This window comes from Acipenser ruthenus, chromosome 36 (genome assembly GCF_902713425.1).
Source record: "Acipenser ruthenus chromosome 36, fAciRut3.2 maternal haplotype, whole genome shotgun sequence".
Taxonomy (NCBI): Eukaryota; Metazoa; Chordata; class Actinopteri; order Acipenseriformes; family Acipenseridae; genus Acipenser; species Acipenser ruthenus.
In genome coordinates, this window is record NC_081224.1 from 7,242,877 (window position 1) to 7,262,078 (window position 19,202).

Genomic DNA, 19,202 nt, shown 5'->3' on the forward strand with positions numbered 1-19,202 from the left:
AACAAACACGCCCACCTCTTGAATGAGATAAGGGAAAAAAAAAAAAAAAAACCTTTCAAAGGCAAATGCATGTGGCAATGGCTAGCCTGTGAGGTGCCAGAAGATAACATCCCTTTTAGAACTTAGTATATCAACTGACATAAAGATTTACACAATGTTTATTTTTGGAGAGGTTTGGGGACCCTTGGGCTTAGCTTTGTAAAAACTCCTGTAGAATTTGATCCCTTTGTTCAAACAGTTCCAAATTTTTACCCAGTATATTAGACATGTTGGTGAAGCACTGGAAAAAAATCTGGCTCTTTTCATATGCTACAAGTTGAAAAAATGACTATAGAACATAAAAAAATGAAAAGCGTTTTTTTTTTTTTTTGTATTTTTTCTGGATATCTCCTTCCAGTGTGGTACTGAGTAAGACTTTTATCACACCTGAGGTTTTAGTCTTGATGCCCATGCCTGTGCTGTCTATACTTTGGAAGATATTGTGATTTATTTAAGGGCACAGCCCCCCAGGCGGAAATTGGCTGTGAGGGGCTGGGGTTTTGACAGGTTAATAATAATAATACCTAACTACCTGTTTCCCAATAATTCTTTGCAGGGAGCCCATATTAGTGTGCTGCTAGGCACTGAGCATTTGAATGTGTCTGACAGGGTTTATACAGTGGCTCTCAAAAGTATTCACCCCCCTTGGACTTTTCCACATTTTATTGTGTTACAACATGGAATCAAAATGGATTTAATTAGGAGTTTTTGCCACTGATCAACACAAAAAAGTCCATAATGTCAAAGTGAAAAATAAAATCTACAAAATGTTCTAAATTAATTACAAATACAAAACAGAAAATAATTGATTGCATAAGTATTCACCCCCTTGAGTCAATATTTGGTAGAGGCACCTTTGGCAGCAATTACAGCCATGAGTCTATTTGGATAAGTCTCTACCAGCTTTGCACATCTGGACACTGCAATTTGTGCCCATTCTTCTTTGCAAAATTGCTCAAGCTCTGACAAGTTGGATGGGGACCTTTGGTGAACAGCAATTTTCAACTCTTTCCACATATTCTCAATTGGATTGAGGTCCGGGCTTTGACTGGGCCACTCCAGGATATTGACCTTTTTGTTTTTAAGCCACTCCAGTGTGGCTTTGGCTGTATGTTTGGGGTCAATGTCCTGCTGGAAGATGAATCTTCTCCCAAGTCCCAGGTCTCTTGCAGACATCAGCAGGTTTTCTTCCAGGATTTCTCTGTACTTTGCTGCATCCATTTTGCCCTCTATCTTCACTAGCTTTCCAGGCCCTGATGCAGAGAAGCATCCCCATAGCATGATGCTGCCACCACCATGCTTCACAGTAGGGATGGTGTTCTCAGGATGATGTGCGGTGTTAGGCTTGCGCCAAACATAGCGCTTAGCGTTGAGGCCAAAAAGCTCTATTTTGGTCTCATCAGACCATAGAATCTTCTTCCACTTGGTCTCAGAGTCTCCCACATGCCTTCTGGCAAACTCTAGCTCAGATTTGATGTGAGTTTTTTTCAACAATGGCTTTCTTTTTTGCCACTCTCCCATAAAGGCCAGTTTTGTGAAGCACCTGGGCTATAGTTGCCGTATGCACAGTGTCTCCCAGCTCAGCCGTGGAAGACTGTAACTCATTTAGAGATGCCATAGGCCTCTTTGTGGCCTCACTGACTAGTGCCCTTCTCGCCCGGATACTCAGTTTTTGAGAACGGCCTGTTCTAAACAGATTCACAGTTATTCTCCATTTCTTAATAATGGACTTTACTGTGCTCCGAGGGATATTCAATGCATTGGAAATGTTCTTATATCCTACCCCTGATTGGTGCTTTTGAAGAACCTTATTCTGGATTTGCTTTGAATGTTCCATCGTCTTCATTGTTAGGAAATGTTCGAACCAACTGTGGGACCTCCCAGGCAGGTGTATTCAACCTGAAATCATTTGAAACACCTTAATTGCACACAGGTGGACTCCATTCAACTAATTATGTGACTTCTAAAGGCAATTGGTTGCACCAGAGCTTATTTAGGTGTGTCGTAGGGGTGAATACTTATGCAATCAATTATTTTCTGTTTTATATTTGTAATTAATTTAGAACAATTTGTAGATTTTATTTTTCACTTTGACATTATGGACTTTTTTGTGTTGATCAGTGGCAAAAACTCCTAATTAAATCCATTTTGATTCCATGTTGTAACACAATAAAATGTGGAAAAGTCCAAGGTGGGTGAATACTTTTGAGAGCCACTGTATATTCGGCCAGGCCAAATTTAATTGGCTGTCAATTACCCAGTTGTTCAGCCTGACCACATATATCTATAGACAGGTGCATCCAGTTTTCCATCAGTGCACCTGTCAGACTGGAATTCTCTTTTAAAAACTGCAAAGCCTTTTGGACACTGTAGTCAAGATGACACTATTTTGATGTGAGTTTGTTAATGATTTTGTCCAGGTTTGAACAGGTTGATGAAAAACTTCAGCAGGGTCAAATAGTCTGCATTCAAGGGCTAGTTTGGTAGAATTCACTGCCAATATAACTCAAAACACACATTCATTTCTTCCAGGTCAGTCACAGATTCTACTGTTAACAGGTGCTGCCACAAATAATATCCTGTGTCGTCAAAATAGATTTTGAAGGTATGTTGAAAACATGTCATTCCTTAGGGTCCCAAGTGGCTCACCTGTTAAAGGCACGTCCTTGTGGTGTGCTGGGGGGGTCATGGAGTCAGGGGTGCGCAGGTATTTGCTGCAATTATTATTTATTTGTTTATTTATCAGACACCTTTATCCAAGGCGACTTACAGAGACTAGGGTGTGCATCAGCTGCAGAGTCACTTACAATTACGCCCCATCCAAAAGACAGAGCACAAGGAGGTTAAGTGACTTGCTCAGGGACACACAATGAGTCAGTGGCTGACGTGGGATTTGAACCAGGGACCTCCTGGTTACAAGGACTTTTCTTTAACCACTGGACCACACAGCCTCCGTTGCAGAGGGAGCTCCCGCGGGTTAAGGAGGTAAAACCAGCAGGGTCTGTTTATCTTCATGCTACAGCAGGCTCTACTGACCAGGCGTCTGGAGAGCTCAAGCAGAAACGTGCAGGGCTGGCCTTTGTCCTCCAGAGGCCGGTAGCTCGCTGACATCCACTCTCTCTCAAGTTCCTGGGTGTAAAGAAGCAATTATCTTGTTCGCTCTAAAAATGTCTGCTCAAAATGTCCGCTCTAGTGCACTGATAGTGTCAGGATTATAGCCCACATTGTCAAATAGGTAACACAGCGATAACAATCGATGATGTGATTCGGAACAGAAAAGCCAGAGCACTTTTTTATTTTTATCGCTCTTCCTGCAGTGATTTAGAGGACCGATCTCAAACCCCAGCTATTTTGAAGAGCTTTGAAACAGACTTTAAAGTTTTAAGTGTAAAAAGTTGTCAGGATGTTAACAATGAAAAGGAAAATTACAGGTAGCAGCACATGGCTATGTATACCCCCCCACCCCTCACCCACACACACTTTAACATGGGGTTTTCCTGGGAGGGACAATTGATCTATTTGTGCTGCCAAGTACCCTTTTTGCCATATTGTTAAGAGGCAAAGCAGAACTACTTCTCAACAATAATGGCTTTGTGGTGAATCTATCAATAACAAAACACATTTATATGGTGTTTTCCCAGAACAATTATACAGTGTTTAAACAGCAGCAACTTGGCTCAGATGGATTGGATAACACTTGCATGACTCGCCAAACAGCTTTTTAGCAGGTGAGCCTCTGAGGACTCCGCATTTGTGCTTGGAGCTCTTTCCTGATAACAGTAGTACTTGTGTCTTTAGGGTTACTTGTTTCAGTAAGGTGCATCTCTAACATTGAAACTGTTTATGTATCTGACCATTATCCAATGTGTTTAACTGTCCCTATAGAAAATACATTTAAAACAATTGCCAGGTGAGGGGCTCCCAAGTGGCGCATCCAGTAAAGGCGCTCCACGTGGAGTGCAGGATGCGCCCTATAGCCTTGACGTCGCCGGTTCGAGTCCAGGCTAATCCACAGCCGACCGTGGATGGGAGCTCCCAGGAGGCGGCGCACAATTGGCCGAGCATCGCCTGGGGTGGGGGGGGAGAGAGGGTTAGGTCGGCCAGGGTGTCCTCGGCTCACCACGCACCAGCGACCCCTGTAGTCTGGCCGGGCGCCTGCGGGCTTGCCTGTAAGCTGCCCGAGAGCTGCGTTGTCCTCCGACGCTGTAGCTCTTGGGTGGCTGCATGGTGAGTCCGCAGTGTGAAAAAAAGCGGTCGGCTGACGGCACATGCTTCGGAGGACAGCGTGTGTTTGTCTTCGCCCTCCCGAGTCAGCGCAGGGGTGGTAGCGGTGAGCTGAGCTTAAAAAAAATAATTGGTCATTCTAAATTGGGAGAAAATAATAAAAATAATTGGCAAAATAAGTGACACCTCCCCCAATATAGAGGGAGCACATAGAAAAGGGCACATAATAAAACACCTTACAGTAAACAAGGTACTAATAGTTTAGTCAGGAACTCCTGCGATAGATTATTTATTAAATTAAAACACAGACTAGACAACACTACTACATTATACATACTGTATTTTACATTACATTCTTTGGTCTTTGGCCTCATCTTTCAAAGTATCCCTGCCCATAAATTAGCTTGCAGATAAGTGGAGAGGCTGGCCGCAGAGAAGCCATGGGCAGGGAGCCAGGAGGACAGGATAGCTGGCCTCCCCAGAAAGACAAAGCCATTTTAACCGCAAAACCACTTGACTGCAATAAGATAAGATTAACTCACCTTTAGTAGCCATACTGAGTGGCAGGTAGATGCCACTCCCCAAAATAACTAAGCTATTTTTAAAAAATGCAATACCAAAGAAAAGATTATATTTTACTGCATGCTTATACAATCCACCCAAGCAGCCGGCGCTGCCCCCTGGACCGAATGAGCAGAACAAGGCCGATTGTTGATCCCTGAGTGAACACTGGCCCTGGAAACTGTGCATGATCCTAAAGCATGGCTGCCACCTTAGTGGTCTGAGGATTGAAGGAGAGGCAATGGTACGGTTGTTACTCACTGTGGCAAAGTGGGTTGCTGTGCGCAGGTGTAGAGGTGATGCAGTGCTCAAGACAATGACAAACAACAAAGTACTGGTGAAATGATGTTTTATTTTGTAATCCCAAGTCTGATGACAACAGTAAACCATAATGATAACAGACAATACAGCGTTATGTATTGCTCCGTTTAATCCACGGGTTGGTCTTGAAATAATAGTCCCGATATTTTAAACACCCACACGTAACACAAACACGATCACAAGTCCACAGTGAGTGCTGTAGTGCTCGTGGTGCAAATACAGTTATCGTGAAACAAGTGCAATGTTCTTCTGTGCGTAGAGTTTGTTCTCGTTCAGCTGCTTCAGTGAGTCCAAGGCAGGCCTCATAAATCATTTTGCTGAATGATTTAGAAAGTGTAGGGTTTAGTGTAGGATCAAGGTGTTAAACTTGGGGCAAGCTAGACCCGCCGGGCTGGCATCCAGACATAGGCAATGGAATTCCTGAAATGATTTGACTCCTTACACAGGTAAAAACTGCAGCAGCAGGAGGGATGAAGTACAACCCGGTAGAAGGGGCAGGAAGTGATGTTGTGAGGGTGTAGACGGGGCGACATCCATGACGGATCAGGAGATGCAGATGGCTGGTTCTGTGAGGGTGTAGATGGAGGTGTTTTTTGAAGCGATTAGAGCCGATATCTAAATCCATGATGGTTCGAAGGAGTAATGATAATGGTGGATATAGACTCACTGAAACAGCTGAACGAGAGCAAACTCTGACGCACAGACGAACTCTGACGCACAGACGAACTCTGGCACACAGCGGGGACGTAATGGATTGAGGTAGCATATAAATATTTTCCTTTGCTGATCGATCATTGGATGTATTGACGATTTGATCTGGTATTGGAAGCTCCTAAAATATTCTTGATTTTTATGTGATTTGATCTAAAGTTAAAGTGAGTTCCCTGCCAGAACCACCGCTTTGCTTAATTGATACCACCTCCAGGGTTCAAAATTAACGCTGGCCATGTGGCAATTGCTGTGGGTGCCCTTCTCAATTGCCGCAAATGCCCATCAAAATGTATGTCTATTCACGGCAATTATGGCCGCAGTGCCCTTTTTGCTACAGCAACTACAGACATCCCAAATTAGGAAGTGTTTGGATCCAAACATTAACATGATTAGGTGATTTGCGTGGTTACGTCACATCGGCGGGAAAAAAACAACGAACAACTAACACTACCCTTTCAAGCACATGGATTTCTACCATGCGTAATAATGTACACTGCAAAACCTATTTATTAATTATTTTTTTCAGATCAGTAGTTTACAAAGGTTTATGATAATGACTTGTAAGTAAGTTTCTTTCCGGTTTAAAAAAAAACAAAAAAAACATTTCCTGTAAGTCAATATGGTTCAATTGCCATTATCCCCTTACTTTAATTTACTTTTATTTACCACAATGAAACCAAGACGATAGGGAATACTTTTCTACATTGTATTGCAGTGTTTATTATCATTATTTGTCCCTATTATGATAAAGGTAAGTTCATGTTTTTTCAGTTCATCCATAAATGCAACACAGCGCCTCTGCATTTTGTATGTTACACACGGGAATGATATTTCTGAGTTCAGCTTATGTTATACTGTGTAGAATGTATGCTATTAAAATTGAACAAAATGGTCCGAAGGCATAGCATTAAAAGAAAATGCCTTCAGTGCATGGAGCTACATCCTCGCAGACTCCAATCTAGGCTGCTAGTTGCCGGGCCGGCGGGCCACCCAGAAGCAAAGAAATTGGCCAGATTGCCGGTGGCGAGGTCGGCGCCTCCCTGCACATGGCTACCCCCTGTCTGCCAAGCACTGAATTGCTCTCTGTGTGGACTCTGTGATGACAGCTGTATTCCTCTGAATAGTGAATCTGTTTTGCCAAAAAAAAAGTCTATTCTGACCCTGTGGGCACAAAAGTCACCCTCATGCCAGCAAGCCAGTAGCCAGACAGGACAGTTCATGAAATTAAAAATGTAGAGGCATCTTTTGCCAACAGCCTTTTCTGAACAAATAAATAGTACAATCTTGATTATATTTATATTGTATTTGTATCCAGCATCATTTCAACAGTCACAGATAGTGGTATTATGTAATAAAATAAACCACTGAATATAAAAATATCATAAATATTAAACATGCTGTGAAAATGTATCTGAAAACAAAAAAATACAGCAGCTGTCTCTTTGGGTAAGAGTCTAGTGTCTTTTCTTTTTACAACATACTTTAAAAGAAATTGGGTTTTCAAAATACATTTAGAAAATGGATTCTTGCTCTGTTTTTGGTTTAAATTTGAAAAGGTTTTAAGCTATAGGTTGTTTATCAATCCTTCCAAACAGGCTGCCACACCCCAAGCAATGAGTCACAAAAGTGAACCAGATTTCAGGAACAACAATACCACAGTTGATAAAACAAACTTTTTTTTTTTTTCCCAATTGCAGTTTTACTTCTTTGTTAAACACACTGCCTGTGGGAAGAGACAAAAGGAGAACTACTTACTTACAGGAGCAATATTGTCCCATTGTGCATTTGAGGCAGCTTTTCCCAGAAAAACATTTCCTTTGTACTGCAAATACAAATGTCAGACATATGAATGAATACTGATAGTGATATAAATAAGATTTTTCTTTTTCTTAATAAACTGAATTTCTTTTGTTTCTTGGTACTTAAATCAACTGTCTTGTGCACCATTGTGCATGTGCTAGAGTTAGAGAGAGGGCTGTATTTAGTGTGATCCTTCAGGGATAGAAGTTTTTTTGGTTTTTAAATCATTATTTCTGTAAAGTAACTGTGTCTATCATTAGTGTTGGATACAGTTTGTAAAAGGACCAGCAAAGTGTGTCTGCAAAAAGGTAAAACTTAAAAGGTGGATCTACGAGGCTGCTGCCCCCTTCCTGCAGTACCCCGCATGCGCCAGACAGTCAGCACAGACCTCCCCTGTTACACATACAAATTCAAATCACAGAGAGTATAACATTATTGTAGCAGGGCAGGAGCCCTGCACATGTATACATTGTAAATAGTATTGTGTAAATGTGTGTAATTGTTGTCATTAATTTATTGCAGTACCTGACGCTCCTGGGATCGCCTGCCTGCTGTGTGTGATTGCCAGCTGTGGATGATCAGCGGGTAGGTGTGTTCCAGCACGGCGTCAGGTATAAAGAGGTCCTGTTTGTTCACCTCGGGGCTGCTGCAAAGCCACGGACAACGGGCTGAAGATCGTCCACGCTACCCGAGCATAGTGAGAGAAATAAGTTGCTGAAACCCTCCGATCGCCGTGATGGTGAACCGGGATCGGAGCCAAAAGAAGCTGCCAAAACCGCCGACGGCCGGAGTCGGGGTTTGTGTTGATAAAGATTAGTTCAGGGATGGTAGATCCCCTTAAAGTATAGCGAGGTGAGCAAGCGGGATCTCCATGCATTAGGGAGTAGCGCACGCCGTTTTTACGGCACCTTTTATTTTATAGTTTTTTGTATTGGGTTTTATTTTGGGTTTTTTCGTACGCTGGCCATATGTACTCGGTGAGCTACCATGGTTGGTAGTGTCACATGAGCTGTTCTGTGTGTGTGTGTGTGTGTAAATAAATCCTGCACGCTTGCGGGGCGTGTCAACTTCAACCTGTCTTGGTCTCCTGCATGTCACTAAGCAGCGAATGCACGCACCCACAAGCAAGATCCCTGTTACAATTATATATATATATAGTTTTAGTGGGAGTTATTCTTGGCTCACTCTGATAAGGCCAAGTCTCAGGCAGTAATTGTGCATGCTGCGCTTATTCTTTAAATAATTTATATAAAATACGCAATTCAAATATTTTTAAATAGCATCTCGCTTTGTTTCAATTTGCCAAATTTGTCAACACTACTCCGTTTTAAAGATCGCTCATCTCCAGTACAATTATTCAGAGAAAGTGGATTTGTAACTAAATCTACTATGATGTTTCCCTTGTCTGGTGAAATTAAAAAATATATATATAGAAAATTAAATTCTAAATACTGAAATGTATAATTTTCTTCAATAACAGTCAGCCAAATTCAATCCTTACCCGGCATATTAACACCCCGCCTCTGCTCACGAATGATTGGACAGCTGTCAGATCTTTCACTTTCCTATTGGTTAAACTTATGGTCAGTACCTGCATCTGAAACAGACACAGTTTATGTCTCACCCAGCTAACTTATGATTGGGCTACCGCAGAGAAAATGCAGATATTCAATTGGTTGATCATATCGCAGAGGCCCTTTGGGAAAAAAAATGTAGAGTACGTACAAGCAGAGCATAAGTGAGCAGCACTGTCAAGAGACTGCTGTGATGCTTTTGTTGGAAAACGCGTTGAAAGCTTATTTATTTTCCCACGCTATGACCCTCCAGAAATGTGTTCATGACCCATAATTTAATAACAGCTGCCACATTGAGGACCACCGTTCTAGAAGGATCCGGGAAACTCCTATTTTAAAACTGGTTGGACTTCTTGCCAAAAAATATTGGAACATGATTTCATAGCTCTCTTTTTCCAACTTCTCCTTTTTCTAAAAAGTTTATATGTGTAGTAAAAGTGATGTTGTTTTACATATAACATCATCTTTCTGTGTGATTATATTAACCTGGGTCTACAATACATTCTCTCTGAGCAGCATATCTATTTTATTAAATGCTCGCTTCGACTGCCAAGTTTTCTTATTGTAGAAAGGCCTTGGATTCAAAACTGCGGACGACAAGTAAATCTTGCTTTGACTGCCAAAAATAACATTCCATACCTAGCACCGCTCTGCTTGCAGGCAGATAAGGGCGAGGCTATTTTTCTGTAGATTTATTATGTACTAAAATTACTGAATACAGTTTACGCTTTTTGTCTAATATTTCTTTCATCTTCTTCCAGCTGTTTTTCTTTGGACTTCTAGAACAAACGTCATCAATAAAAAAAAAAAAAAAATGAATTAAGAAATCCTATCACTGGAACTAACAAAAAAGTTGTACAAGTCTGTCTAACACTAATGGCTGTTTGTTGTCAACACTTTTATTAACTGTTCATTTAAAATGACAAATTAATCAAACATTGATATTTACTATTAATAATTATATTTATAACATCAATATTATGTATTAATACTTTGCTGTCTATGTACCAATTTGTATTGGGCCTTCCTTTTTGTTGGAGCTATTTGTCAGTTTGTGTTTAGCTTCTCCAAATTTTTATTTGGTTTTCTGTAACACAAATATTTAAATATCAGAAAAAAGGATAGGTTATTGTACACAACTACATAAATATAATTACAGTTTGTGTCTGGTCATTTACATTTCATCTAAACATAACCCACATTACTTGAATACACTATTATCATTCTTACAACATTTAAACTTTAATAAAACAATGTATTATAGTTCACCATTTCAGTACTGAAAGAGAAGCCATCATTGGATTCTTCCTCACACTGGACTCTCTTCTCCACTGATTTGTTTTGGACCGTCCTTTTTATTGAAATTATTTGTTGTGCCTCTTTTCTATTAGTTTCTTCAACAAATTTGTCTTTGGTTTTCTGTAATAACAGTAATTAAATCTTAAGAAACTAATGATAAATCATTGAACAATGCAGATTTTTATCCAGTCTACAGTCTTTCATTAATAATTCATCTAAAGATAGCCCAAATTACTCAAAAATGTATTATCATACAACAACGTTTTAACTTAAAGTATGTAATGTGAAAGTAATTTTACCTTTCCTCAGAGTTTGTCATTAGAGTCCTCTGAACTGGATTCAAGCCACTTCCACTGTTTGAGCTTCTTTTTTGTGGCACGTGGTGACTCTGTCCTACTCATTTTTATTTCTAGACTTCGCAGTTATTTTCCTTTTTCCACATATTCACGTTAAATTTGTTAACTTTTGACAGATGTGACCTTTTACATCCAAAAAATATGGCGTACAAAAAAATCACATTTTAATTAACTTTTTTTCTAGTGCTTTCAGGGACGCCATTTTAGCAACAACTTAAAGCTGCATTTCTTATTTTTGACTTACAAATAAAAATATAAATCGCTAATGCTTATTATTATTATTATTATTATTATTATTATTATTATTATTATTATTAATATTATTATTAATAATCACTTCTTACCTGATGCCTGTCGAATTTTAGCTTTATACAGGGGCCATCCTTCGTCCAGTTTCTTTTTCCCAGGTTCACACCATTCAGTTAAATACACCTTCGTAAAATTAGACGGGTCGAAATCTTGAATCCAGCTTGTGTATTCGTATATGCATCTTAACTTGACATTTACGTACTTTTAACAATGTGTTTAAAGTTGTATTATGAAACTTTTCATAGCAGAAAAAGAAGGAGGACATACGTTTCCGTTGGAGCTTCCAAAGAAATACCAGACAGAACATGAAGATCATGGAGGTTTGTTTATTATATTGAAAGCATGATCTTATTTTATTTAAAAAATGTAAAAAATATATAAAAGGTGTAGAGAGATTGAGTGAAAAAAAGTAAGTTTCTTCTTTTTGTTTTCACACCTGTTGTAGTTTACCCACCAAAGAGAAATCATGAATAATGAAAAAAAAAAAAAAACCCGTGCCAAGTAAGCTTGCTAACATGACTAACCTAGTGCATAATGATTCCTTTGAGTAAGAAAAAAGAATCTTGCAAGCAAAATATTATTATTATTATTATTATTATTATTATTATTAATTTTTACTTCATAGAAATAAATGCATATACACATGCTGTAATTTCACATGACTGTTTAAAACTAATCTTTACTTCATTTTAAATATATATTTTCAGACGCATAGAGACTAAACTGAGACAGGAAAACACACAGGTAGGTTTTTTTATTTTCACAAAAGTTAATCTGTTGGTTTCGGAAATGCAGAAGACATGGGCTGTTCTAATGTTTTGTGTCATAATAGTGACAAAGAGGTTACTTTACAGGACAGCAGCAGTGAATGTGGTGGATGTATTATAGTGGATAATACCACTTGTAATGAGGAATATGGGCTGAATGATAGCAATGTGGAATCTACCAGTGAAACAGAAATCCCTAATAGTGATAAAGAATTGTTTGATGGAAGCCAAATAACATGTTTTGAAACATAAATTAACTGGAGCTGCTTTATGTGATTTGCTTTCTCTAATTAATGTACATTATTTTTTATTATTATTATTTATTTCTTAGCAGACACCCTTATCCAGGGCGACTTACAATTGTTACAAGATATCACATTATTTTTACATACAATTACATTATTTTTTAACACATTATTTTTTACATACAATTGCCCATTTATACAGTTGGGTTTTTACTGGAGCAATCTAGGTAAAGTACCTTGCTCAAGGGTACAGCAACAGTGTCCCCAACCAGGGATTGAACCCACGACCCTACGGTCAAGAGTCCAGAGCCCTAACCACTACTCCACACTGCTGCACTGCCCTGTACAAGCAGTACTATCCTCTAAGTATCTTTTTCTGAGAGCATTAGAAACTGTGAAGGAAGGCATTGAGTTTCATTTTTATTGTGAAACCTGCAATAATTACTTAGATAGCAAAGATGCTGGAGGTGAATGCGGAATTTGTGGACATGAGTGGACAGAACAAGAAAATGTAATGAAGGGGAACTTCATTTACTTACCAATAGCCCCTCAGCTTAAAGACATGTTAGAAACTGAAGGTATGAGTGAGAAACTAAATTGCAGGTTTACAAGAGAGAAAATATGACACTGTGACAGAGATCGAATGGTGCTTGGTGTTAGATCTCCCTCTCGACCTGTCAGGGCACTGTGTAACGGGAACAGATTCATTATTTGAACTGGGACAGCCTGTGTACCATGAAACATTTTCAATATAAATCCATTGAAGGACTCAAATACAAAAGCAGAATGTGTCCACAATGGAACCCAGTTTTTTACACTGGATACCAAATGTAAGCAAACAAATAAACAATAACGAAACAAGTATACTTTATATATAGCAATTGTTCTCTTTTTCTGCTCGCTCTCCCCTGAGGGTAGAGAGCTGCAGGTGTATATACAGTGACCATCTCCCGATTAGCAACAATTAATCAATGAATTAACTCGGGAGATGGTCACCGTCTGAGTTTAATAAGGATGCGTGAGTGTCTGCCAGCTAAATAAATCACTAGCTGATCAGTCACACATCCTCACAGGGTTTTTAAAAATACAAAAACAATACGCAGCGTTTTTATCCGCGCCGCAAACAATAATACAAATAATAATAAAACAGTGCACAAATATATATAGGGGCGGGACACTCCGCCACACAGGCACACAGAAAATGATGAATATATATCAGCTATAAAAATGTAATGGATCAGCTAAAGCTGCACCGAGTCATAGTGTGTAATGATGAAACAATGGAAATGTATCAAGAGTGTACACACCAGATGTTCTACCTGTGGATGCATGTTCTGAACAGGTTGTATTCTAAGCAGGGATGTAGTCACAGCAAGGGCACTCTCCAGCACTCTCCAGACTTTGAAGTCTAAAGGACATTTTTCACATAGATGTTATATAGAAATGTGTGCAAAGAACTATTTATACAATATAAACAGAAAAGTGTATGTAAGTGGTATATTTGCAGAATATAATAAAATACAAACTATACTGTCAATTGTTTTGTTTATGTTACATTTATGTAAGTGTTTAAAACTCCATATGTAACCCAAAGATTGAGTGCATTCTATTCAGTGTTTGTTTACATACTGTCACTGACAATAACAGTTAGATACAGTAATAGTTGGCAAACAATACAAAAACTAACTGAACAAACATGCTTATAGTTTATATAGTTTTCATTCTGAATAAAGCTCACAGTTCATTGTTCTAAAGGCCTAATTGGATGTATTTAAACATTAAGGCATTCAGTTAATTTAAAATAAACAGGATTTAAGATAGTTACCTATGAAACATTTTGAGGTAATGTATTAACTTTGTCCAGTCACATAATTAGGCTAAATAAGTGAATGGTGGAACAATAGCTGGAAGACAATATAGCCCTCCAAGAACGGAGTTTGACACCCTGACATTTCACTACAATGCAATATTAAATGCAATATATCTTATAAAAATTGAAAATATATTTGGTAAAATATATTAATGGAAATATATTCTTAATTATATTTCAGACATCATTTAGGAAAAATGTACTTATTGGCAGGGATGGGGTTAAATTCTCCTCCCTGCCCAGGTTTATTGTGTCAGTTGGGAGTAATTAACAATCAATTAGTGCCCAGCCACCTGACATAAAAGGAGGCCTCAGCCCCTCAGTAGGGAGAGGTAGCTGAGGAAGCAAGAGTGGGTTTTATCTTTGTGTGCTGGGGTTTTTGTTAATTTTGCAATCCAGTGAAGGCAAAGCTCAGCCTGGAAACCTTATTTCTGTAAGTTTTTACTTTGTGTTTATTGTTTGTGTTTAAGAACCTTTTTGTTTGGCCCTCGTGCCTGTTTATTTTGTGTTTTCTGTTTAATAAAAGTGTTTTGTTTGAACTGCAATCTGTCTCTGGGCCTCATCACTTGCGCCATCCTGTCACATTTACATTATATTGAATGATATGCCACATATTTTTCTAATATATTGTAATATATTTCATTTCTGTAAGGGCGATAGCTAGTCTGACAGAGCAGCTAGACTAGCAGAGGGCATTCAAGGAGTTAGAGCAGTTTGTAAAATCCCTGGTGAGTTGCATATGGCCCCACCAGATACAGAGTGAGGTGGGTGACAGTAGAGGGAATAGGGTAGAACAGATTTCAGCAACATCTGTCTCCATGGTGGCAGAGTTGAACACGTGATCGACAGAGTAGATCTGGTCACAAACGGGGCAGGCACAGAACCAAGAGTGATTGTCCATGTAGGGATAAATAACATATGTGAGAGGAGGTCAGAAGTGGTGAGCTACTAGGAGGTTCGGTGGTCCAGTGGTTAAAGAAAAGGGCTTGATACCAAGAGGTTCCTGGTTCAAATCCTGGCTCAGCCACTGTCACTGCGTGTGACTGTGAGCAAGTCACTTAACCTCCTTGTGCTCCGTCCTTTGGATGAGACGTAAAACCAAAGTCCTACTGTAAGTGACTCTGCAGCAGCAATTGTTGATGCATAGTTCACTCCCTAGTCTCTGTAAGTCGCATTGGCTATAAGCATCTGCAAAGTGACTAAGCAGGCAAATGAACACTCTCTTATTAAATGGTTTAGCGCAGATAGACAGCTCCAGGACACACAGCTACATGAAAACCACAAAACGACCCTAAATCCTAAATAGTGATTCCCCCCCCTGAGCTCTATTAGCTCACACACACAGGGGTACAATTACATACACATGGTCCAATCGCTCAGACCCTCGGTCCCACGCAAACAGCTGGTTGGCGGAACCAAGTACAAATCACAGTGGCTAGCCAACACAGACCCCATCTACATACAGCTGCACTCTGCACGTGACACCCCAGGCAGCGCGCCAGCACTGCCTAGACACAAAACACGCTTCTACTCACAGCAATACACTGACACTAACTTTCCCGCAACCCCCCCCCCCCCCCCCCCCCAGCGTCCAGTACCAAATTGTCCCGTCCCTACACTGACCCCCACTCAAACGCTCCGGGAAGCACTGACCTGGTCTCGGTGTGGCAGCCTGTGTGTTTGTCGGGGCAGAGGACAGCAACGGACGGGTCCTGGTGGCACGTTTGAGGGCAACACAACGTGACGACCACTTCAGGGGCTTGGCCACATCACGGGGCTCTACGGCAGCCACCAATCCCAGACCCCCGTGCCAGTCCTGGATGCCAGTCCCTCCTGGGTCCAGGCTTCCTGGGACACAGCGGGGCAGAGGCTAGCTAGCACAGTCCCAACAGCAACCTCGGAACCTGGCTTAGCGAGGGCTAGCTGCTGCAGCCATGGCGTGGGGCACTCTCTCTCTGGGGCTCTGGCAATGCTGGGTGCCCTCTCTAGGGCTCTGGCGGTGCGGGGCTCTCTCTCTGTGGGGCTCTGGCAATGGTGGGCACCCTCTCTGGGGCTCTGGTGGTGTGGGGCGCTCTGGTGGCGCGGGGCTCTCTCTGTCTGGTAGCGCAGGACAGTCTCTTCCGGGTGGCGGGAGGTACTCTTTCGCTGACGTCGCTGTGCAGTCTCACTGGTGGCAGTGTGGCGCGCTTTCTCTTGGCGGCGGCTGCTGCAGCGCGGGGTTCTCTTTCTCAGGCGGTAACGCTGGACACTCTTGCGATGCTGGGCTCTCTCTCTGGGGATCTGGTGCTGGCAGCATAGGATGCTCCCACTATGGCGGCACGGGGTACGGTCTCTCCGGCAGCGACTCGACGACCACCTGGATGACCTCATCCCACTCCCTCTCTGAGCGCTGAGGCTTCTCCTGGTGCCACACCCCCAGCTTGCTGTTTTTTTTTTTTTGAGCCCCGTCTCTGTGCAGGTATTGAGCCGCACTGCCCTTTAGTTTCAAATTGTAATTCTGTGTTTAGTTATTGTTTTAATTAACGGACAGTGCAAACCGCATGCCGTGACTGTGTATTCGAGATCTGCCCTGTTTGTTAAGTATAGTTACCACCTGTATTTAATAAAACGATGTTCACTGCCCGACATAGTAGTGTGGTCTAGTTTATATTTTCCTTCTGGTGTTCTGCCTGGCTGATCCCACCCTGAAAGAACGAGTGCCCCTCCCGGGTGCTACGTATGTTCAGCAGCAATCTGCCACATAAATTATATACTGTATGTGTATGTATATATATATATATATATATATATATATATATATATATATATATATATATATATATATATATATAATTGATTCAGCATAATGTAATTGACATATCCAAATTCGATCATGATTTCATATTATTTCATCAACAGTATACCACAAATACATACAATAGAAACTATCAACAATATATATGCATGTTAAAGTTATGTGTGCAAAAGTATGTATGTTCAATGAAAGTGTCATTCATATCAACTACATTTTTTTTAAAGTTTGCAATATAAACCCTGGGTGGGAATCGAACCCAAGACATGCTTCTAATGCAGGTTGCAGTGCAGGCACGGTAGCTTTCACACCACAAAGTAGTATGCAAAGCTGCAAGTAGTATAGCAGTAAAGTTACAGTTTTTATAACAAGTAACGCGAACAATATTTTGTAAATAATGATTATGTATTATCCCGATTGTATTGAATGTTTTCATCTAATTTTGTAAACTCAAAATAAGCTTGATCTGTTAATTTAGTATATTGTAACGTGTTCATGTTTAGGAAGTAGTACTCAGGGTAGGGCTGCCATTTTTTCCACAGACCAAACCTGGACATAATTCTCAGTCAGCCTTGGTCTATCAAAACTGCAGTATACTGTAATACAGTTTAACACAATTAAGCAGGTTGGTGATTCCCAGTCCTTACATAAAATATGCCTTTACCGTTAACAGAATGCATTATGCTACATGTATTATTTTACTGAACTAATATGAAATCACAGAAACATAATTTATAACATTTTAAAGTACAATAATTGCAAACAGCACCCATCTACCTGTAATTTTAGGCAACTTGAAAACTGAACAGAAGTCTCCTTGGCTTAGCTTAACCGTTTAGCTGTCACTCGGTGAATCTGATTTTACAGGAAATATACAGATTCTAGTTACTGACGATTAGTTGAGACAAGCAGTATTTTGAAAGATGAAGTCAGCCAGCTGAGAATTAATATAAGAACATAAAGTTTACAAACGAGAGGAGGCCATTCGGCAGCTTATTGATCCTAGAATCTCATCAAGCAGCTTCTTGAAGGATCCCAGGGTGTCAGCTTCAACAACATTACTGGGGAGTTGGTTCCAGACCCTCACAATACTCTGTGTAAAAAAGTGCCTACTATCTTCTGTTCTGAATGCCCCTTTATCTATTCCCCATTTGTGACCCCTGGTCCTTGTTTCTTTTTTCAGGTTGAAAAAGTCCCCTGGGTCGACATTGTCAATACCTTTTAGGATTTTGAATGCTTGAATCAGATCACCGCGTAGTCTTCTTTGTTCAAGACTGAATAGATTCAATTCTTTGAGCCTGTCTGCATACGACATGGCTTTTAAACCCGGGATAATTCTGGTCGCTCTTCTTTGCACTCTTTCTACAGCAGCAATATCCTTTTTGTAACAAGGTGACCAGAACTGAACACAATATTCTAGGTGAGGTCTTACTAATGCATTGTAAAGTTTTAACATTACTTCCCTTGATTTAAATTCAACACTTCTCACAATATATCTGAGCATCTTGTTGGCCTTTTTTATAGCTTCCCCACATTGTCTAGATGAAGACATTTCTGAGTCAACATAACTCCTAGATCTTTTTCATAGACTCCTTCTTCAATTTCAGTATCTCCCATATGATATTTATAATGCCCATTTTTATTGCCTGCATGCAGTACCTTACACTTTTTTCAATTAAACGTCATTTTCCATGTGTCTGCCCAGTTCTGAATGCTGTCTAGATCATTTTGAATGACCTTTGCTGCTGCAACAGTGTTTGCCACTCCTCCCATTTTTGTGTCGTCTGCAAATTTAACAAGTTTGCTTACTATACCAGAATCTAAATCATTAATGTAGATTAGGAATAGCAGAGGACCTAACACTGATCCCTGTGGTACTCCACTGGTTACCTCCATTTTGAGGTTTCGCCTCTAATCAGTATGTTCTGTTTTCTACATGTTAACCACTCCCTAATCCATGTGCATGCATTTCCTTGAATCTCTACTGCATTCAGTTTGAGAATTAATCTTTTATGCGGGACTGTTTGTGAATGTGCCAAGATAGCAAATCTGCAAATTTAATACCAGCTAAAATGGTAATTGAACCAGATGCATGTTTGTATTTATAAAACATTGCATATTTAGCGGTAGCCATTAGTAACATTGAAAAACCTAAACCAAATTTGAGTACTTTTTTTTTTAAGTATTGAGAACTAATCAATGATAGATACAAGTCAGGAAGGCGGGACATTGCCCAGCAGCACCGGGAAATGTATTTATTATTATTTTTGTAGTAAGTTTTATTTTTTAATGTGAAAAGGGTAAAGTCAATGTGAATTGATTAACCATTTCCACA